Source organism: Euprymna scolopes, chromosome 5, assembly GCF_053919585.1.
Source record: "Euprymna scolopes isolate OS-2025 chromosome 5, ASM5391958v1, whole genome shotgun sequence".
Lineage (NCBI taxonomy): Eukaryota > Metazoa > Mollusca > Cephalopoda > Sepiida > Sepiolidae > Euprymna > Euprymna scolopes.
In genome coordinates, this window is record NC_136486.1 from 62,041,826 (window position 1) to 62,067,406 (window position 25,581).

The 25,581-nt window shown below is 33.6% G+C and overlaps 1 long non-coding RNA gene across 1 annotated transcript in view; it reads left to right on the forward strand.

Moving 5' to 3' along the window:
* The window catches only part of LOC145276817 (uncharacterized), a 513,337-nt gene that overhangs the window by 170,928 nt on the left and 316,828 nt on the right, over positions 1 to 25,581 (forward strand). The window lies entirely within an intron of this gene.

Below are 25,581 nucleotides of genomic sequence, written 5' to 3' on the forward strand. Positions count from 1 at the left end.
TATTTTAATAAAAAAAATACTTATCTTTTATTATTTAATTATTTAGTTCTTCTATCATTTTCATATTTTTACTAGTTTAAAACATTTTTCTTTATTTATATTTAGAAGCATTTTAATTTTAATTAAAAAGAGATATAAAATAAGCTGATATTTTAACGTTTTCCATGCTAGCACATTTATTTATCTGTTTGTCAGCTTCTATTGTGTGATTAAGTTTTTTGTACTGTAATATATTTTGCTTGTATTTTAGCGGCTCAAATATTAGTATGAAAAAAAATCAATTAAAGAAATTTGAAACTGTTAAAAATGGAAATGAAAGTACGTTCATATGAAATTAAAGAATCGTACTAAAAGTTGTGATGTGGTGTGTTGCACACAGGGCCTTTGAGCGTGTAGTGTTGTAGCTTAGTGAATGTGTAGAGTGCTTAGCTGCTTGGCTTTCAGGTGCTTTGCTCCTCTTGCTTCCAGCTGTAACCGCCACCTATACTCGCAAGAGTGAAGGGGAGGCAGTTTAGTAAGCCCTGCCCACTGGTGGTTAGAGCGTCTCACTGGTCAAGACTCGCATGCCACCTCCTCGTGGTACATCACGGTTTAACTGGGTACCTTGCGGCCCCAGGCTAAGTGTATGTGGGATCTCGGAGTAGTCTGGAGCCCCAGAGGTGTTGAGTGCATGGCCCTCCGGCGTGAGGACACGCCCTGGCTTACACCAATCCAGACCCCAGCTATGTGGTCAAATAGCAAAATGTCATCTCGGCAGCAGGAGTTGGCAGTCATGGTATGAGCGCAGCTGATATATTTTTCAACCACCGGTCTCCCATGGCGGATCACTGAGCGGATGAATCAAGAACGATCAACGGTCAGGGATCAACACCCAGTTAGCGGGTACTGCGGGGCAACCTACCACTGCTCCAGCTGTCGCACTCCTGTGCTCCGCTGGGGTCCGCAATGTTGGGTCCAGAGGTGGATGTTCTGTTCTGGGCATGCACTCATCCACTACTTCCCTGCCCCGGCGCTTGACGTTTCAGGCAACTACTATGGAGAAGACTGAAGCGCCTTGCCAATCGTCGTCCTCGACGTTAAGGGCCTATGCGATGTGCGACTAAAAACGTTTGTGTCATTTTCTGAAGAATCTGGTTTTGATCACAATTATTGTTTCTTGTAAATAAAAAAATAATACTTTAAATGTGATTTCAGCATTTTCACATTATATTATGAATTTCATTGCTTTGTTTTTAGTGAATTTCGCATGTACAGAAGTATTAAATCGCAGGTATAGATGGGAAACACGGTATCAACGCCCAGGTAGGATTATTTGTGTTTATAATATAGTAGATATGCGTTCTGCCAAAAGTGTTTGATGCAACATTCGGTGGAATATTCGGAAATATTTTACACCCAGTATTAATGATTGTCGAAAGGAACGCGATTAATTGTTGTAGTGAAAAATGGTTACCCTCTATAAAATAGTTCGCATATTTAGCACGATTGACGCATAGATTCATGCATATTCTTTTTAGGTTTTATATATTTTTATTCCTCATTAGTATTGTTAGCAGTATGTTTAGCAATGCCACAATTATTAATTGCATCAGAATTACTAATTAAACCATTTTATACAGACATGCCACAACAGGTATTTAAAATTATTTTATTTTAAATGTTACGAATATTATAAAGTAGTTTTAATAGTTAAAAATAGCAATATGGAAAATCATTGCATTTGAATACAGACTGGAGTTTTAGAAAAACTGTTAATCGCAGGGGTTTTACCAAAATAAGTAATTTAATTTTTGCCTATGTTCCATTTAACAGATTAATAACAGCTTCAAACACAAGAGTATTTACCAATTTTACGGAATCTTACAAAAATTAAATATTACGTAAAACCATAACCCCCTTTACAAGATCTAAAATAATTATTCTACTTCTAATAGTATATTGTTTCATCGATTATCATTGCATTTTATTTTAAACTTTCGAGCATATCCACTTGGTGATGGCTGCCCTGTCTTAAGTCAAATAGTGAAATCTAACGCAGCTATGCATGCCATACGTAAGATCAACAGTATATTTGTCGTATATCATGATTGTATTTTATTTTGTAATATAGGAGATATAGGAGTGGTCATGATCACCCTGCCTTAAATCGGATGGTGACAGCCCCTGCCGCTATTGAAGCAATACACAGGGTGAACGATATATTAGTTATGAATTATGGTTACATTTCATGTTGTCATACAGATAATATCAACTCAATCGTATCGACGTTTTCGGAAGTCTGATTTTGAAACTACTGCTGCTATTTAATGCATACACAATGTCAACGATATATTTGTAATGGATTAAATTGTACTTTATTTTGCAATACAAAGTCGGATATTGTAAACAACTTCTGCTATTAAAGATTATACAGGGTGCAGAATATCTATTTATACTATAGAAATGAAACAGTGTATATATATATATATATATATATATATATATATATATATATATATATATATATATATATATATATATATATAAGGGGTGTCTGTTTGTGTGTAAATATTTACTCTTAAACTGCCGGTCTCAGCAGTGAAATCAACAAGAAATCATACACTAAGGATGGTTTATACCGAGTAAAATATTTGTTTGGGTTTTTTTTTTTTTTTTTTTTTTTTACAAAGGCATCACCACATTATCAAGGCCCAGAGGCCACTCAAGGATAAGGGTTAAAGAGTGTACAGTAGAAGTTGGTCAATATAGTAATCATTAGTAATGAAAATTTTGTAAATTTAATAACTTATATGGAACGGCTCATCAAGAACTTATTTACTTTAGACTTGAACAAAACCATATTGTAGTCAGCCGGAAAGCAGGAAAACGGAAGACAATTCCACAGGCGTGCAGTTCTAAGAAAGAAGCTTTGTTCATGGAATCTACGTTTAGGTTTAGGCACAGATAAAGAGTGGGGGAAATTATTGATAGTGTTTACAGCTAGACGAGTGTTTCTTGTGAAAGTTTGGCGAGGGGGGACCATAGATTGAAGCTCAGTTGAACACTTTCCATGAAAATAACGATACATCAGAGACAAACTCGCAACATCTCTTCTGTGAGATAGAGGTTGCCAGGAGGAGAAAAGGACATCTCCTACGAGGCTACGAAGTCTATTTTGAACTCTATCAAGGCAGGACAAGTTCTTTCTAGCAGCTCCTGCCCAGATGTGGCAACAGTATTCCATCCTTGGACGTACCTGGCTCTTATATAGATAGAGAATAGCATCAGCAGTGAGATATCTACTGGATCGATAGAAAGATCCCACCATTTTTCCAGCGGCCTTGGCAACAGATTTGATATACGTGTTCCATTTAAGATCAGGAGTAATGGTCAAGCCCAGAAGCTTGTCAAAACTTGAGGCCTCCTGAAGACGAGAGCCATTCATTTCAATTGATGACAAATGTGGATTAGAATGTTGATGATGTAAAGAGAGAAGCTTGGTTTTAGATGCATTAAAAGTAACCAGCCACTCCTTTCCCCATTGTACTACGTGCTCAAGATCAGAGGAGAGAGAATTGGAGAGAACTTGCTCGTTTACTGTCTTAGATGTGGTACCATAAATGGTAGTGTCGTCAGCATAAATGTCTACAAATGATGTAAGGATATGATTTGGAAGATCATTAATGTAGATCAGGAAAAGAGTTGGGCCCAGGATGGATCCCTGAGGGACACCGGCATTAATATTGTGAGCTTCTGATTTTTGCCCCTCAACTACTACTCTTATGAATCTATCAGAAAGAAATGATTTAATAATTGAGAAGACTTTTCCAGCTATACCATAGCTAGCGATCTTATGAAGTAAACCTTTATGCCATACCCTATCAAAGGCTTTAGATATGTCAAGAGCAATTGCCCTAGAAAGATTGCCACCGTCGAGAGATTTGCTAATCCTATGCGATATAACTGTAAGGACATCTGCTGTAGATCTAGCAGAACGGAAACCATATTGAGTGTCACTAAGAAGGTTATTTTTGTTGAGATGTTTGATTACTTCTGTATTTAATACAGATTCTAGCAACTTACTCATGACGCACAGGAGACTTATTGGCCTGTACTGAGAGGGGGATGAGCGATCACCTGAATTCTTAAATACAGGGCATACTGATGAGATTTTCCAGGGAGATGGGAAACTATTCTCCTTAAGACAACGTTTAAACAGTTTTGTAAGTATGGGCGCTAGTTCAGGTTGAAGTTTTTTGAGTACTATAATTGGAATACCATCAGGGCCAGTTGCTTTACTGGAATCAAGGTTTTTGATTAGCTTGGCAACATCACGTACAGATATACGTATATCACATAGCGTGTTTTCTGATACAAGAGGAAATATTGGGGGTTGGCGGTCTTGGTCGCAAAGGGTAGAATTAGCTGCAAAGTTCTTGACAAAGAGTTTGGCTTTGTCTGATGCTGACGAGATTACCTCAGATCCATTGATAATAGTTGGGATGGAGCACACGCTTCTGTTCAGGATTCTGTTTGCTATTTGCCAAAACTGGTGGGAACCAAGCCGCTGCTCAGCTACTTTGGACTTAACAGATTGAGCATACAACTCTCTTGCGTTCCTTATTACTTTCTTACAATGGTTGCTGGCAGTCCTGAAAACGGCTTTAGTTTCCATACATCTATTACGTTTGAAGCAGTGGAAAAAGTGATTTCTGTGCGCAATGGCAGCAGCACATTCTGGAGAGAACCATGGCTGGCTGTTAGGTTTTTGCTGAAAATTTTTAGAGGGTATGAAATGGTCAATACCTACAATTAACCATTCAGTTAGGTCTAATACTATAGAGGACACATCCTTTTTAAACATGGAATGCAGAGGTAGATCAGATATAAATGTACGGAAGCTATCCCAGTCAGCCTTATTGTATCGATATACTGTACGATGAAGAGGTACGTCTGGGGACTTATTACATTTCATTTTTATCTTAATTGATACAACAGAGTGGTCGGAAGATCCAAGAGGCGACAGAACAGAAACTGAACATAGTTCAGGGCAAGTTGTGAGAAAAAGGTCTAGTAGGCTCGCATACTGGCCGTCATTATCGGGCACACGGGTAGGTTCCTGAACAATCTGAGTGAGGTCATAGGCAATGGAGAAATCATGACAGAACCTCCCCTCATCATCGGTCTTGTTTGAGTGGGTCAACCATTCGACGTTGTGAACATTGAAGTCTCCACATACGTGAATGTTAGCTGAAGGATAAGTAGAAAGGACTTGGTCAATTTTCTCAGATATGCTTTGAAAGATAGTAACTCCGCTGTTGTGGGGGCGATAGAGAGTAAATATAAATGCAGTAGTGTGAGCTAAAGCAACCCGGAAGCACATATAAGGTAAGTTAGGATCTTCCCTGGAGATGTCCCTCCCACATGGAAAGCTATCTTTAATATAGGCACATATTCCATGCCCATGGCGATCTTGGGGGTCAGATTTAGAAGTTAAGTTAGAGTATCCTGTAATTGCAAACTCATCAAGGGAAATAGCCTGTCCAATGCCAGTTTCACTTAAAAATAAAAGGTCTGGTTTAGTCTCCTGTAATTGGGTTTCAACCTCTGGAAGGTTCGATGAATAACGGTTACAACACTATGTCGGGCGTTAAATTTATTTATATCTTTATTCGGTTTAATTTAAAATTATTTTATCTATAAGTGAACTGCTAAGAAACGCGTCTTGAACACGAACTGTTTTGTTTCGATTTTAGCTGATTTCTTAAAATTCAGTTATACAAAGTACAATATATTATTTAATTGATTCTTAACTCTGTAAGCATTAATACGAAATCGCCATGAGTTAATATATATTTAAGAGTATTTTACGACAAACAACAATATCACAGTTTTGCCATGCTAATTTCTGCAAGACTCTACTCGGATTTGAACGGATTTATACATTTTATACAAGAAAATTTACTTTTCTCGGGATAGATTTTGATAGATATTCATCAAACATTGCTCTTTATCCAAAAATAGCAGATCTGCTACAAGCGATTACTCATTTGGGTTTTCGTTGTATATTGTCCTGGATACATTCCGGTAGACCTCTTTACATGAATATACTTTTTCCCATATTTTCCTATCCGGCTCTTCTTCTTTTTCTTCTTCTCCTTCTTATTAATATTATAATTATTATTATTCCGATTATTCTAATTTTAATTATTCCGATCATCATCATCATCATCATCATCATCATCATCATCATCATCATCATCATCATCATCATCATCATTTTTCCAATATTTTCCTATTCGGTTCTTCTTCTTCTCTTTCTTCTTCTTCTTCTTCTTCTTCTTTTTCTTTCTTCTTCTTCTTCTTCTTCTTCTCTTTCTTATTCACTTTCTTCTTCTTCTCTTTCTTCTTCTTTCTTCTTCTTCTCTTTCTTCTTCTTCTTTCTTCTTCTTCTTCTCTTTCTTCTTCTTCTTCTCTTTCTTCTTCTTTTTCTTCTACTTCTTATTCTTCTTCTCTTTCTTCTTCTCTTTCTTCTTATTCTCTTTCTTCTTCTCTTTTTTCTTCTTCTTCTCTTTCTTCTTCTTCTCTTTCTTCTTATTAATATTATAATTATTATTATTCCAATCATTCTAAAGTTTATTATTTTAATTTTTTTTCTAATCATCATCATCATCATCATCATCATCATCATCATCATCATCCTCATCGTCGTCGTCCGCACATTTCTTTCCTTGGAATTAACTAAGTAAATGAAAGTGTTTATTATAATCTCATAATGCTGTGACTGGCATTTCTTTATTAGCATAATGCAAACGTTCAGCAAGAATACTTTGTTGCCTTTTTTATTTTCGAACTTTTTTTTAGTTGGTTGCGTAATCAATTATACATCTTTTTTAACAGGTTGTTGGCTTTCTTCTTACTTACAAAGTATCAACGACTGTTTTTTTTTCTGGCCACTACTTAGCTTCGATGAATTATCGATTTAATCAAATTAACATATGGGTGAAATATGTGTAATATAATTTCAACTATCGCCTATGATGTTGAAGAGTTGTATGCACGAATTATTTGAAATGAGATAATTATCTATCGTTCATATATATATATATATATATATATATATATATATATATATATATATTCTTTTTCTTATCAATTTGGATTTATTTTGTATTCGTTTTTAAAACTAATAGAATTACCAATATTAGTTGCCAGCAGTTTATTTATTTTATTTTACAACAATGATTCACTTGTCTTTCTATTATAATCTTTTAAAAGGTGCATAACATATGACGTAATAGTGAAATGTAATTGAATTTAGCCAACATACGTTTATATTTATTCCAATAAAGGGAATTGTAATAGAATTGCACTATATAATGAGAAGAACGTGTTCTATATTAAAAATTGATGCTTGCTTGCGATGAATTACAATAGGTGTACGGATACGCTTTTTTTACTATAATAATTTTTTTCGTCACAATAACATTTATTAGAAGTAAATGAAAGTTTTCCCGCTCATCATAGTCACTGTGACTTACAATCTCATTGTTAGTGCAATAATGACCGAAGAATTAATATCACTTCAAATATGAACATGAAATCGTGCATTCACAACAACGACTATGATCGGCCTATTACAATTGCCAGTCTATAGTTGTTCTTCGATACCATCATGTACATATAATAAATATAATACATATCTCTTATCCCTAAACGTGTATTCTTCATTGAATCGATGTTCCAATTCACATGAATTGGTATATTTAAATGTTGGTATATTTAAATGTATACGCGCCTAAAAAGAAGGTTCTTTTACCACACATGTAATATAAGTAGTGAGATTTTGGATCACATTAACAAACACAGAAACCGCATGATATATAAAAATCATATGTAATAGTAAAACCAGTTATTATCACTTATTAGTAAGTTCCGATCAATCGATCGTTATAATTATTGTCGTAATCAGTCGAATCTGGCATTACATTTTTTCCTATAATAGGGGGATAAATCGAGTCCCTACAGCATCGACATTTTTAATTTGGTATATGAGTAACAATAGGCATTAATACATTGTGATATCGGTACATATAATACACCCTTCTCTACTCATCTAAACAACATATGCACATCCAGGTCTCCTTAAAGATAATCAGATGAGAATATGTTTTTATGTGTAGAGCATAATCACGTTTGACACACCGGTTCTCGTCAGATCACCGAAGTTAAGCAACGATGAGTACCAGATGGGTGCCTATTTGAAACTTCCAAGTGCTGAATGTGTGCTTCGCTTATCTCGGCATTGGTTCAATTCATGAATTTCTCCTGGCCGCTGGACTCAATATGTGTTGATTCAAAAGAGGTGTGGTTAGTGATTGCGCAAATCTTGCCATCCATATACATGCGCGGCCGACGGTACAGGGGTATGTTTTGTCTTTCGAGACTGTACAGAGGCTGACATACGCCTTTACACAGCATTTTAAATATAATCACATGACAATAAGCATGATTTTAAACGGTTTTTAAATATAATCACATGAGAATAAGCATGATTTTACACGGCATTTTCCGTGATTACTGTTAACATTACTCATATGATCACAGTGTATATTAATTGAAAAGCGCATCGATAATTAGCGGGCATTTTACATAAGGATTTAACTGGTATCTTTCCTCTCAATTATGACGAGAATTGATTCATTGCCATTGGCTTCTTACTTATGCGTCTAACTTAATCTTTTGAGGAAAAATGTGTGCTTCCTTAGCGGTAATCACCTGTGTCTTGGGATTGTTTGATTTGAAGCTGTGTGATCTTAAAGAAACACTTAACACTTGATTAATGTAAATTAAAATTACAAACATCAGGATCAAACATTTTGTACCTTAAAAGAATTAAAGTAACTTTTACATATGTCATAGGAAAATGTAAAAAATTTATAATTTTATGATAGATCATTACAAAAATGAGCTTAAAATTAAGGACAATTTTGTTAGGACCTGTCTAAGATCGGGATAAAAAAAATCATTTTAATGGAGATTAATCTGAATAATGCAATTCTTTACATGGAATTAAAACAAAAATCAGGAAAAGTCTACATATACTAATACATATGAATTGAATTATTAATTCAATTAAGCAAATTAAACATTTAGATATAAAGGATATAGATTATCTTTATAATTAAGTATTTCGAAGTATACTGTTTTCATTAGAAGAAAAGATGTGATGCAAGAAACAGACGAGAAATGCGATTTCAAACGATATTCATATTAGGAACGATATATTAGACTATCTATTTTCGTAGATAAATATGAGAGGAAGAGAGAGAAAGCTGAAGAGCTATTGCGATTGAAGTGGTGTAAGAAAAAAAATCAGGATAATAACGATAAGAGGGATAGAATGCTATGATACGTTAGGGGGGATGCACTTAATCCATGTGACGTATGTGTAAAAATATAATTAAATCCAAGATAAATATAAAAACGCATAATAAAAAAAATCATGAAAAATGGTAGTGTAAATAAAGTTATTGTAGGGTAGTTTTATTCAGGAGACGTATTATCAATATAAAACAGAATTAATCAAGCTATTGCAATAAGAACATAACAGTACAGCACAGCAAGAAGCATATATAAAATGTACAATCAAAAACTCAATATAAAATAAAGCGAATAATAATAATATTAAGATGAAGAAGAAGAATGAGAAAATAATAACAAGGAAATAATAATAAGAAAATAAGAAGAGAAAAGGAAAGTGTAAATATATAACATTAAGACAAAGTAAAATCATAGTAAGCTTGTAGTAATAGTAATAGTAATAACGATAGAACTGATAAGATATAATGTAAAAACATAATAAAAAATAAACAAATGTAAATGGTGAATAAAAATAATATTAACAGGACAATAACGAATATACAAATATAAAATTATAATAGTTTACTGTACCCGGTCACGCGTTGCTGTAGCTGAAAAAGAAATGTATGATTCTCGTGTTCAAGTTCGCACAACCAGTGCATATTGTGGTTGATATGTCGCATTACTGAAAATATCAAAAAGGCGCGCAAAACAATAATCCAAAGCTAATACAGCGAATAATTTTCACAGGAAATAGAATGTAAGCAATTTCTTAGGTATTTACAGCAAAGGTCACGTGACATAACATAAATGACTGCTGAAAACATTTGTTTTGTTTAATCATAAAATGCATGAATTGCCGATAAATAATTATAATGGTGGTTCTATAAACTTTTTACAGTAACGAGGAATCCCAGTTTATTATCGGATCAAGCTTTAAATACACCAAAAATGTAAGTATTTATATTTGTGCTTTTAAATATAATGACATTTTCGGCGGTATGATATTGCTACACTACCGAAGAAAAACCATTTTATATTAGCTGACCCGTACAATGAATACCCCATATAATTTGACCGGAAAGTAACAGGAAAAACATAGCAACACAGAATGAAAAAAAAAATTAAAATTTACTGATTTGATGGATAGTTTATTATGTAAAGTTAACTTGCATTTTCTAATATTTATGGACATATAATGAATGTTTTTGAAAATATTTAAAAGCAGAATTTGTGTTTTTCTTTAGTAACATACGCTGACGGAAAGGCACGCACATAGAACAAAAGGTAAATGCTCACAAATAACGGACAAGTAATACAAACATGTAAATATATTGCAAGTTTACCGTATAGCTATGTATATATTAAATTTTCTCCAGATAAAGTACACACATAATTTCACTATTTCTGACAGCAAAGTATGTAAGATCTGAAGTGTATTTTAAAATATTTTTCCGTATCTTATAATCGGAATTCTAATGGAAATATATTGCTGCAAGAATATAGTATATTATATGCTCAGTTCTTTTTTTATATATGGTATTGATTGTACGGATAATATTACTATACGAATTGTTATTTATCCCGCGTGGCTAGATGTTAACACAGAATACCACTATACGACTAGTTGTTCTTTCTTTGATTATAACAATCCCGGTGTTAACACTTGATTCTTCTATGCGTTATCGTTTTTGCAATGCTCATTTATATGTGTAATACTGCTTGCATAGATATTCAATTATATAAAAAGAACTTGCAGTTTGTAATGCTTAATAACATCTAATCTAATGTGTTTGCAAATTAGTTAAAAGCTGAAGTTATGTATTGCTTGCTTAACGCCAGCTACTGGAATACACTCACCCAGAAACATATGTAAATTTAAACCAAGTACCAGGCCAGAAATATATTAAAAACTATAAATAGAAACATATTGTAAGTTTACTGAATACATGCATATTTATTTAATTTTCTCCGGCGAAGTTGCCGTTTATTGTAAAGCATGTAAGAACAGATTTTTTTTTATTTAGGTGTGCAAGCTGAAGCTGACATAAGAATGGACATGTAAATTTACTGGAGATCAAAATATGTACATGTATTTTTCTCGGAGAAATATTTATGTACATGTAATATTTTTATGTGTTGCAATAGTTATAAAAAACAAATGTTGTATATTTTGTATCAATCCCATTGCTGGGACAAATATTTCTTAGTGACGCATTGTTTCTTGTTAAATTTTAATAACTTTTCGTATATATATATAGAAAGATAGAATTCCGAAATATGAGAATAGTCAAAGCTCAGCCGATGAGAATTGCCGGAACTTTTGAGCGAAAACTTATTTTTGAATGGGGTAAGTAATATGTATGCCTATGAGTATATGACTCCGTTACAAAAGGCGCCAGGAAAATATAATTATAATGTGTGTATTTCTTTTTGGTGATGACCCTGTGCGGTAGGAGGACTTTGGATTTAGAATGAAAATTAAGAATTCTTCGGCAAAAAATGGTGCGATTGTAATGTTGTTGAGATTTTATTAAATATAATATTTTATTATAACAAATAAATATGTCAATAATCTCGTTCTAAATTAAATAGAATAGTTGCTAATATTCTAAACATAATCAATTTTTATGTGGCATCTGTTCTTGCAAATTAACGGTTCTTTGTTTTAGAGGAAAATGCCTGCAATCAAAGTATTATATAGGAAATAGGATAGAATTAGTACAAATAATATGAGATGCGGTAGAAAAAATAAAGGAGCAGGGGAGCGATTGATGGAATAATTGGAGAAATATGGAGAAGATAGGGGAAACCTTTGGATGAAAAACACCTCCTTACTATAATCGAACCACCACCAAATCTTACCGTATGAATGGTATTCTTTTTGTTATAGGCGGTGCCATTTTTGCGCCATATATGTGCTGCTATGTTTCTTCCAAATATTTCGATTTTCGATTCGTCTTACCAGAGTACCTTGTTCTAAAATTCTTGGGGTAGTTCCCCATATGTGTTACCATAATTCAAATGTGATCTGACATGTTTAAGCTTCAATAATAGAAATTACTCGGGAACATTGATACAAAACCTGCATTAATTAGAACTCTACTAATGGTATCCTTGGTCATATTAAGCCCAGCTTCTATGAGATCGGTTTTAACTTCACCTGGTGTAAGAATAGGGCTTTTAGTACCTTTCTGCTTACCCAGCTTGATTTTAATTTCTTTGGCCGGCCACAACTTGGAAGGTTTGCAACAACCTTACTAGGGGGTTTGAAATTCTAATAACGTTTCCAACCGTACTAAGTGGTAGACTAAGTTCCCTTGATATTATTCGATATTCTTTTCCTTCTTTGTGCTTATCAAAGATTTTTTGACAAATGTTTTTTTTTTTTTTTTTTTTTTACACAGTGATCACCACTTATCAAGGCCCGGAATCCACTCAGGGATAAGGATTATTGCAAGTACATTACGTTAGTGAGGAGATTTGCTGAAACGTTTACTTAAGGGGGCGGTTCATTAGGAATTTGTTAACATTGGACTTGAAGACAACCAAGTTGTAGTCCGGAGGGAAGCAGGAAGACGGATCAGAGTTCCACAGGCGTGCAGTTCTAAGAAAGAAGCTTTGTTCATGGAATCTGCGTTTTGATTTAGGCACAGATATAGAGTGGGGGAAATTTTTCACAGTGGATTCAGCTAGACGGGTGTTTTTCGTGAAAGATTGGCGAGGGGGGACCAGAGATTGGAGTTCAGACGAATACCTGCCATGGAAATAACGATAAAACAAGGACAGGCTCGCAACGTCTCTTCTGTGGGAGAGAGGTTGCAGGGTAGAGAAAAGGGCATCCCCCACTAAGCCACAAAGTCTATTTTGTACTCTGTCAAGGCAGGATAGGCTGTTATTAGGAGCTCCTGCCCAGATATGGAAACAGTATTGCACCCTTGGACGTACTTGGCTTTTATATAGATAGAGAATTGCACCCGTAGTGAGATATCTTCTGGAGCGGTAGAAGGATCCCACCATCTTTCCAGCGACCTTGGCAACAGACTTGATGTACGTGTTCCATTTCAGATCAGGAGTAAAGGTCAAACCCAGAAGCTTGTCAAAACACGGGGCCTCACCCAGACGAGAGCCATACATCACTGTTGATGCCAGATGGGGATCAGAGCGTTGATGATGTAAGGATAGGAGTTTGGTTTTGGATGCATTAAAGGTAAGCAGCCACCTCTTCCCCCACTGAACCACGCGCTCGAGATCAGAGGAGAGAGAATCAGAGAGAACTTTGTCATTTACAGCCTTTGATGTGTTGCCGTAGATGGTCGTTTCATCAGCATAGATGTCAACGAATGATTTAAGCATGTGTTTAGGGAGGTCATTGATGTAGATCAGGAAGAAAGTTGGGCCCAGGATTGGCCCCTGAGGGACTCCAGCATTTATATTGCAGGCCTCCGATTTCGGTCCATCTAGCACTACTCTTATGAACCTATCGGAGAGAAATGATTTAATGATTGAGAAAACATTTCCAGTTATACCGTAGCTGGAAATCTTGTGAAGTAGACCCTTATTGTCTATTGACAATTATTTAGTTCTAGGCATTTTTATCAATGAACTGGTTTATTATGAAGGAGTGAGTCAATACTGGAAGAATTTAATAGAATTATTTTAATATAAATCTCCCTGATCGGTTAGTGATATCTCGTTTGCATTATTGCAGCACGCGAAGCAAAAGTTATTTAAATTTATTGCAGAAAAAGAATTTTTGTAAAGTGTATCCAATACTTTTGCGTTTGTTGATTCATATTTTTTCCTTAAATATAGACTTTCTAAACTTTGAGTTTGTTATTACTACTCCAAATATAATTTAGAATAATAATAGGACTATACTGAACAAATTTTAGGTAAAATCCTCAACCATAATAAAAGTAAGGAAGTTATGTATATATTATAGGAAGTTATAGTTATGTATATATATATATATATATATATATATATATATATATATACATATATATATATATATATATATAATAGGAAGTTATATATATATATATATATATATATACAGTGTCACTGTATATATATATATATATATATATATATATATATATATATATATATATATATATATATATAAGGATGGTCAGTCTTGCTATACTTAAAACATGATGGAGCTGTAAGTCAAGCGGTAAGGCTACTATATATATATATATATATATATATATATATATATATATATATATATATACTTGTATTTATATTTTTATCATTTTTCTATTTATTTTAAAAGAAAATACTTACGTATATATGAGTCCTGGAATTGCATTCACGAGCAAAAGTTCTAGCTAATTGGCACATTCATTAAACATCCGTTTGGTAATAAGGTCTAAGTTATATATTGGGTAATCCGCATAGTTGTGTAGATATCCGAATCGGGAAAACGCTTGCATAAATTTGTTTGTCTTGCTGAGTATAATAAAAATTTTTGATATGAAATCCATTTCAATGAGAATGTTTTGAAATTCATTGAATTACAGTGTTATTTATTTGCTCTATCTTGCATATCGGGCAATTAATGTTTAGATGGGATAACTTATAGAATATTACTGGCAGTAATATTTAGTAAACCTTACAATCACACGTTTTCATTACAACTGATTGTTAAATAAAAACAATTCTGAAGCATATATATATATATATGTGTGTGTATGTATGTGTGTGTGTTTATATTAATGTGTAAGCTTTTAACCGGAAGCCGACTCGGGAATCAGAAAAATCAGAACTTTTTGGGGGTGTCACAATCGGTATCGAATCGGGAAGAACTAGTTAATTTGCGATTCCAAAACTATTCTTATAATTTTCCCGTTATAATAAGTAAATGAAAAAAACACAATTTTTTTATTTATTATAATTTGATCATTTACAACAAACAACGTTGGTGCTAAGAGTCTAACTCATTTTTTTATTTGCACATTACTGAGAACATCTGTTTGAAAAGTTCTTGCACATATTTGCTAAACAAAAGGGAGTTATGATTTTAATATCTGATTTTTACATCAGATAACATGATTAAAAACTAAAGTTAGAATATCAAACAATAAAGAAAAAATGTTTATATTTAAAATTTTCTTTGAATATTTTCGGGAAATATGAGTATAAATGAGAAATATTACACATGATAGCGTGGGGAATTATTTTATTAAACAGATTAAAAGTCTTGAAATAACGACCGACTGCACTGTCCTATATCTCGTTACGTTTTGGGCCTTCTTAATTATGGCCGATACATTCTTGATCCTAAATTATATAAATTCGAACTTATCATGTTAAACACATTAGTGAATGTCGAACTGAGTTTTTCATGGATTTATCTTAAGTAGACTTTTCTAAGTCGAATACGATTAGCTGGCTGTGTTTTTATTGTGAGTCATTTGCGGTGCTAGTAAGAGCTAAGTTGTCTAAAATCCAATGGCCAAAACACAGTAGACGTGAGAATAACTATACATGTGTTATTCTTCAAATTTCACTCAACGCTTCTAACAGATATACACAAAAATAACTACCCAGATTTTCAAAATGAGTGACCACGCGTCACCATTCAGGCTTCATAAAAACCCGCAGTTAACATCATCACGTGGACTCTTCATCGAATAATCTTCCACTACATCATGTCGAGGAAGAAGAGAAAAAAAGATTTATAAAGGAGTTTTACTCAGAAATATATTTCTTTAAAAATAAACACCTGTTTCTTTTATGGAAAGATTTTGCGTTGCAGTGTTTGCTTCAAATGTATTTATACATGTTTTATTCTTCATATATATATATATATATATATATATATATATATATATATATATATAAATTTGCCAGAAGCTTTACGAACAACACCTTAAAAATTAAACATATTAAATGAAGTGAGTATCAGTTTTAAAAAGGGATTGACTGCGCAAAAAAATAAATAAATACAAAAAGCACAGAAAAAACACATCCGATGGTTTTCTTCTTTATTTTTAGACCATCTTATTTTGTTTCTTTGTTTGTAATTTTAATATATTGTATTGATTTCGGACATCAGAAATCAACATGCTGTGACTGAAGGGTCCTTTTTTGTTGTTTTATTTCCATAAGTTGAATATCCGTGCGTGCTTTCGTGATGGTATTTCAATGATACGAGCTGGTTGTGTCATTGACACGCGGGAGTTCTCTTCAATATCAGCTGATTTGATGTGTGGTAGCGTATTGTTTAGAAAATTAGCAGCAATTGTCAATGAAGCAGTTATAAAATTAAAATTTTTAATGCACACAAACTCTTTTAAAACCACTTAAATGTACCAACATTTTAGTAAATAACAAATATCACATATGTTTCTTATTAAGTTCATACACCTTAATTCTTTTTTTTTCTTTCTTGTAATTGAAGCAGAATAAAAATTGACTGATTTTTTTTTATTTGAAATTCATAGTCATAAGTTCATCTCATAATCTGGTTAACGTATTCCGTCTAGTTATTTATAAATTGATTTATACTTTTGATATATTCGTCCGGCTTTAGTATCAATCCTGTGAAAAATAACATTGCAATATATGATTTTGTTACTTTAATAAAGGATCATTTACGCGACGAATACCCGCAGTTGATTGTGGAGAGCATTGCTTCTACTGTTCTCACATCTGTTATTTAATTATTGAGGATTGTGTATTTGCATTCACATATAAAGAACTGATAAAAAAAATGTCCATGATTTGGTGGACACATTTAATTATACGCAAGTGCCCTTACATATTTTTTTCTTTCTGAGATGTCGTTTGTCATTAAATGTAGTTCGCCGGATATATTCGATCGCCATAATAGTGTGTCATACAAAACGAGCGACATTTTGCGCTACAGAATATTACTTCATACGAAGTCACCTCTATTCTAAACGCATTTTTGCAAGGGATTCAATAAAACATCTCAGCTCGTAACCCGTGACTCTGATAGGGGTTGATTTCTGAGAGTCTTTTACCGCCAATCTCTCTAACAGACAGAAGACACTTTGAAGGTATGAATGCCGTAGTTTAATAATAATAATATTGTTATTTGACAACGTGTGGAATAAAATAAGGAGGCATTATTTTTGGAAGACCTGTGTATTACTCTGATTTTACAAATGTTTTGAAGAATTGCAACATTATCCTTAATTTAACTGTAATTTGAAAAATTAGAGATTATGAAAAAAAGTACGTTTTAGTTGCTTGTTTGATTGGTACTACTTTCTATCTAATCCTATAGATCGGTTTCTTCCTAGCTATATATATATATATATATATATATATATATATATATATATATATATATATAATTATATGTGTGTGTGCGTTTGTGTGTGCGTGTGTGTGTGCACGCGAGTTCCGATAAAGTCTTTTCCTAAAATGATGTCTATTACATAAATATTAGTTGAGATGTAAAAAAGATAATAGTTTAGGAAATATTTTAATTATTAAAACAATTCTAAAACAGTAATCTACAACCATACGTTCTTTGTTAATGTTTGGAAATGCGCTCGCAAGAGATTATTGATGTAAAAATCGCGATCATGAGGAACACGTTTTTTTTTCCGTTCGATCACATGATTGGATGTTGGAGATACACGTACTCCTCTCCTCTTTTATTCATGATCTAATTACGTTAACAGATTTACGATATGTCAATAATTTCCAGTTTGTTTTAAGAAAAAATACTATTTGCATTAAGAAAAAAAAATACCCGAAAGATATTTCCATTGAAGCTTAAGAAATACAGTTTAGGTTTTATTACGTAGTACACATGTATTAAGAAAAAGGTTTTGTGTATGCATTACTTAAACTGATGGGATACTATAGCTATATAGGGCAATTTCAATTCAAACCTTGACTCTACTGCTTTATAGCTAGTATGATGATATGCCTGGTATATGTTTTTTTTTCCACTGACAGTATCTACTTACGATGAATTTATTTACTTAGTGTTTATATTTACAACAAAACGTACTATTTTCTTTTTTAAATAGAAATTGTTATTTGACGGAATATGAAATAAGCTTCATGTTTACTTTTTGTAGATTACTAATAAGTTAAAAACGTTGGTCTGTAATTAAAAAAAGTGGTTGAAGCTAAACAGTGCAGAAAGTTGGACAGTCGTTGAATACATGATAGTTAAATAAATAATTGCCAATATTGAGAAATTCCAAAATATTAAATTAAAATAATTATTTACCGCTGAGAATGGATGCTTGCAGATATTGTTGGTAGTATAAAGTTCATAAAGTTCCCGGATTGTCGGAGATATACTCCATTGTCAAACAAAAGACAAAGAAAACGGATCCAATTGTCGGGACGTCTGGTTTGATTTTAAATTGGCGGTTGTCAAACAACCTACAACATCCTTCTCATAGTTGTCTGTACTGTCTTTCATAAGGCCAAGCTATTCTAATTTATTTAAATTCATTGAACATGCATTCAGTAATATTTTTATATACTGACTCAAGATTAAAGCTTAGACAATAAGATCTTTAAATCTAAGGTTTGGGTAATGTGTATTTTTGTTTGTTTTCGGAGGACGTAAAATTGATTTTGTCTTTATTATTGCATAAAACTTCTAATGCACCATATTTAAGAGCATATAGACAGTCGACAATAATCTATATATGAAAGTAAAGAGGTGTATATCAGGAACTGTTTAGTTTACTATGTATGTTCCAACTCGATATTTTAATCGAATGTGACTCTTATTTAATTCATACTTGCAACATATCGCTAGAAGGTTTATAGCATAGACCTAATATAATAATAATAATAATAATAATAATAATAATAATAAATTAATAATAATAATAATATTAATAATAATAATAATAAATTAATAATAATAATAATAATAATAATAATAATAATAATAATAATAATAATAATAATAAGAAGAAGAAGAAGAAGAAGAAGATGAAGAATAGGCAATCTTCTATCTCGGGAAAAATGGCATGGGCCTTGGTATTTCAGTGGAATGTTTTTGGACATCTTCGATCGTGACTCTGGGGCCATATTTTGGAATGGCAATGTCATTCGCATGGTCATAAGAATAAGATTGGCGTCCTGAAGTCTGAGATCTTTTAATGCTGCTTTCTACTAGGTCTTCTGCCCTCTAGCATTATGTGAGATTTTCCCTCTGTTTTTCTCATTTCCTGCTGTTCAGAACCTCATCAGGTGCCGCAGTCGCAACCTATATGCTTCTAGCTGCTCTGGTTGATGCCAGTCAGTTTAAGTTCGCGTTTGCATACGTCCCTGTAGAGGAGATTTAGGCGACCTCTACGGCGCTGCTCTGTTGTCAGCTCGCCATACATAACACATTTGGAATACGACAGTCATCTCCCAAGTGCAAATGACCCAGTCAACTATATCTATGCTGACAGAGAAGGCGGTGAATGCTGAGGAACCCCGCATGTACCAGCACATTAGTTTTGGAGACTCTGTCTTTCGTAGGATACGCAGTCAACGAAGATTAAATTATCCAAACTGTTTTCCTAGCGCGCGTAGGTTGCGTAGGACGCACTGCCATAGAGGAGCGTTCTGAGTGTTAAAGCCTGGTACACCTTGATTTTCGCATTAAGAATCAGCTTGCTGTAAATGCATACTCCCTTCTCCAGAGTGGCTAACTCATCTGCAGTTTTAGCGATGCGTTTGTCAATCCCACTGTCAAGCGACATGTTACTGGTGATGATTGAGTCGACGTGGTGGTGTATTGTATAACAATAATAATAACACTAATAATAATAATAATGATAATCTGAACAATGCAAACACAACAGAACATTTGAAACTAATGAAAGCCAATTCTACCAAAATGTGAACGGAGGAAAAACAAAAACAAAAAAACAAAATCAGACAGAATCAAAACTCTACTGGAGTAAAATATGGGAAGTGCGACGAGATCACAATAGAAATGCCGAGTGGCTGAAAGACATGAAAGAAGAGTTACAACAAATAGAAGAAGGAATAGTGAATGAAATCAGCAAGGAAACCCTAAAGAAAACAATACGAAAAATGGCAAACTGGAGATCACCAGGGCCCGACGAGATACATGCATACTGGATGCAAAAATTCGCAACCTTACACGAAAGGCTAGCCCAAAACCTGAGAAGATGTATACAGGAAGCAAGCGTACCAGACTCGATGACAAAAGGTAGAACCACACTGCTACATAAGGACACGGAGAAAGGAACCGTCCCTAGCAACTATAGGCCAACCACGTGTTTACCAACTATGTGGAACCTACTGACAGCACAACTGAGGGAACAAATCTACCAGTTCCTGAATAACCGTAGACTCATCACCGAGGAGCACAAAGGATGCCAAAAGGGAAAAAAAGAGGAACACATGACCTGTTATATATAGATAAAAAAATCCTAAAAGAGGTAAAAAAGAGGAGAAAGAATTAAGTCATGGCATGGATTGACTACAAAAAAGCGTACGACAGGATCCCCCAAGCATGGATAATAGAATGCCTAAAAATGTATAAAATACCAAACAGGATCACCAACGTAATAGAATATGCAATGAAAACATGGAGACTGGAGTTGACAGCTGATGGACACATAACAGAAATTAACATACAAAGAGGCATCTCCAAGGAGACTCGCTATCACCACTACTGTTAATCATAGCCATGATGCCCTTGAACGGTATTCTGAGAACGTGCCAAGCCAGATACAAGCTTTCCAATACAGAGGAAAAAATGAATCACCTGATGTACATGGACGATCTGAAACTTTTTGCAAGGACCGAAATGGAGCAAGAGACACTAATCAACACAACCAGAATCTTTAGCCAAGATATCCAAATGGAATTGTGAATGGAAAAGTAGGCACAACTAGTTATAAGAAAGGGAAACTGGAAACGTCAGAAGGCATGGAACTACCCAACTAAAACAGAAATGAGGGTACTAGGAAAACAAGACGACTATAAGTACTTGGGAATTATGGAAGCGGACACCATAAGAGCAACAGTAATGAAAGAGAAAGTCGGAAAGGAATACTTCAAGAGAACAAGAAAACTCCTGGAAAATAAATTATATAGAAGAAACTAATAAAAGGTATTAATGCATGGGCAGTGTCACTAGTAAGATACTCTGGACCGTTTATAGGGTGGACAAAAGAAGAACTGAGACAACTCGACCAGAAAACCAGGAAACTCATGACCATGCATAATGCACTACACCCAAAGGACGATATTGGCAGACTGTACGTGAACACGAAAGACGGTGGGAGGAGACTGATCTCTATAGAAGACTGTGTGAAGGACACGACAAAAGGACTAGGAAAATGCATAATGCCAACATTGAAAGAATAATTATGGCAACGAGAGACACTGAAAAAAACAAAACAGAAAACAGAGAGACAAACGACAAAACGATAAAAGAGAAATGGGAAGAAAAACAACTCCACAGAAGATTCATAAGAATGACAAAAAGTGAGAATAACGAAAACACCTGGACATGGATGCGAAAAGGACATATAAACCGCGAAACTGAATCTCTAACAACTGCAGCACAAGATAACTCGATAAGAACCAACCATATCAAAGCAAGGATCGATAAAACACAAGCAAACAGCAAATGCAGACTCTGTGGACTCAGAGACGAAACAATAAACCATATAGTAAGCGAATGCAGCAAACTTGCCCAAAAGGAATTAAAACAAAACAGGCATGACCAAGTGGGAGGGTGGTACACTGGGAATTGTGTAAACGACTGCATTTTGAGCGTACAAACAAATGGTACAAGCAACAGCACTCGAAAATGAGAACCGCAAAATCCAATGGGACATGGAGATACAGACGGAAAAAAACCCTCCAAGCAAGAATACCAGATGTCGTAATAATTAACAAGAAAGAAAAATCCAGTCAAATCGTGGACTTTGCAATCCTAGCTGACCACAGGGTGAGTATGAAAGAAAAGGAGAAACGAAGCAAATACACAGAGTTAGCAAGAGAGTTAAAAGGGATTTGGATTATGAAGAAAATCAAAATAGTACCGGTAATAGTAGGGGCACTAGGAACAATTCCGAAAAACTTCGAAAAACGAATGTCAAAAATTGGAATCAGAGGAATAACTGCAAAAGTACAACGACTAACGATAATGAAAACGACTGAAATATTAAGGAAAACCCTTGGACGCGGAGAATAATACAAGATAATATAACGAATAAGCGTTACAGGAGATGAAGAACAACGAAACTGCTTATTTATTTAAATGATACCAAAGGGCCAAGAAAGGTCAATAAGGACTGGAAAATGGAAGAGCGAGCGCCAACCAGACCTCGGCTGGACAAAGGCAAAGAGAACTAGGACCTTGGGGGAACTGAGTGCCACTCAAATGCCAGTATAAACAAATGGCCACTAGCAGCGAAATATCAATGGTAAGCTGCTGTTGCGATGATGCAAATTCATTTGCAAATGCTATCGAAAGAGGTGGAGAGAGCTGGGCGTCTGGGGAGACTTGTCGTTACTCAGCTTCCAGAGAATACCACAGGTTTCCAATCAGATCGTTTGTTGACTTGTGTGAAAGCTCCATGTGAGCTAATTATTATTATTATTATCCATGTGAGCTAATTATTATTATTATTATTATTATTATTATTATTATTATTATTATTATTAATGTTATTATTATTATTTATTATTATTATTATTAATATTATAACATTAATAATAATAATAATAAGAAGAAGAAGAAGAAGAAGAAGAAGGAGAAGAAAAGTGGTATTAATAATGTTGGTAATTATGATGCATCTTTTTGCAGTGAAAAATATGAAAGTATTTTGTATATATAATATATATTAATGAAGAAAATGGTTCCGGAGGGTATTACATCTAGCTAAATATCAATATCGATATATGACATATTTTTAGTATATATGTTCGACAGCCACGATAAACCACTTTAAAAAAATTCAGTCAGTTTACTAATATATTCGAAAAACTTTTGAACTTTGCAATCTCATACAATCAGTACACACACACACACACACACACACACACATATATATATACATATGTTTATATACATATATTCATCCACATACAGTACTGTTTCGCTATTTCACAGCTCATCAGTGCGGCTAGACAGGCAACTGCCTACAGCCAGGATCGAAATCCGACCGCTAAAATGACAGTTAAGGCTTTCCATCATTACGCTATAAGGCTGCTGCTGTGTTGGTCGTGAATTAACGATGTTTAGACATCGTCCAAATGCCCCCGCTCGATTTGTTTACACAAAGAGCGTCGCTTGATACGATATCTATCTATCTATCTATCTGTATATATATATATATATATATATATATATATATATATATATATATATATATATATATTCTTTTGGTAACGGAAATCCAGCAGAGTATTCAATCATAAGGGAACTCCGAAAAGAAGAGCGTATTTATATTTTGTTTACAAAGGGTTTTTCATGAGACAAGTTATTGGTAACGTCAGTTTCAAACCTGATAATTAGATAACCATATCAAGCTCTCCTCAGCCAATACCCATCTATATATAGAGGTGAGTCTTGGCTTAAGAGGAAAAATACACATACGCACTCACACGCCCACATACACACGCATATACATGTATGTGTGTGGGGGGTAATAGCTATTAAATAAAAAGCTCAATACAACCAAGATACGAAATAGAGCTTGTTTTATATGAAAACATATAAGACTGTAAAATATATATTTTACATTAATTCATTGTTTAACACGATATTCAAAAAGACACATTAAAATGTCCTTAATCTGAGGAGTTTAAAAGAAGTGCGTTCTTCTCGTGGGAGGAAACGTGTATGCATATGAATATTATAGTGAAGCTATCAATTTGCTTGTGAACACATTAATTGAAACAGCGTTACAAAATACTTGTTATAAACGCAAAAAATATAATATAAATATATATATATATATACAAATATATATATATATATATATATATATATATATATATATATATATATATATATATATATATATATGAAGAAAATAATGGAAATAGTCGTCCGACAAAATAGAGAAAATAAAAAGGAGCAAACCGTATTATGTGTTCATCAACGTTTCGTCTTTATTTCGAGACTTCCTCTGGATGAATGAGATTAAGAAACCAAAAAATATATGTGGACACAGGTTAACTTTCTCACACCATTCAAACACCCCCTGTAATAATTACCACATAATCTCAATCAATAAATTATATAAAAAACACTCATTTCATTTCTGTTACAAACTTATATTTGAATTTCAACAGATATATCTTTTTCCCAAAAAGAATATAAACTTGCGTTCATAGTTTTAAAATTAAATTAACGACTATATGACGTCACTTAAATTTTCTTATCTTTAACAGCAGCGCCAGCCTTTCCCCCTATTTGAATTTCCAACATCACTTTTCCGTTTCTCTGAAATAGAACTGCGTCACACTGTGCACGTGAAACATTTTCAAATATTTTGTACTGGTATATTTTTTGGTTTCTTAGTCTCATTCATCCAGAGGAAGTCTCGAAATAAAGACAAAACGTTGATGAACACATAATACGGTCTGTTCCTTTTTATTTTCTCTCTCTCTCTCTTTCTCTCTCTCTCTCTCTCTATATATATATATATATATATATATTGCGGTGTTTGCTGATGTTACATTATTTTTGTAGCCTTACATTTAAATAAACTCTCGATCTATAATTTTTCTTAAATCTGACATGTAAAACATTTCAATTTTTATTAAACACAAAATTCCACCCATTTATTTATAAGCTACGAAAAAAAAAACACATTTTCGAAGAAAAGGGTTAATTTTTTATATTATTTCGAATCATTATTTAACAGTACGAAGATCGGAAGCATGTCATGTATATGATTTATGTTGTGTGTTCTGAACTGGCCCAAAATTTAAACTTATTTTAAGCCGCATGAAATCCTAATCTCTCTCCAAATATAAAATAAAATACACTGATCTGATTATCGGCCAGCAGTGTACTGGGATTACTTGTTCGGGCGCAGTAGGCTTGCTGCCAAGAGAAAACTAGACGATTCGCGAAATAAAAATAAGATACTTTAGTTTAAAAATCAAACATGTTATTGATGTTGATTGACTTTAACGTTAGAATATTGATGTTAACAGATCGAATTTATTTTATCTTGCTGAAAAGAATAAAAATAAAAGATTGTGGTGATAAAAATAAAACGAGAACTG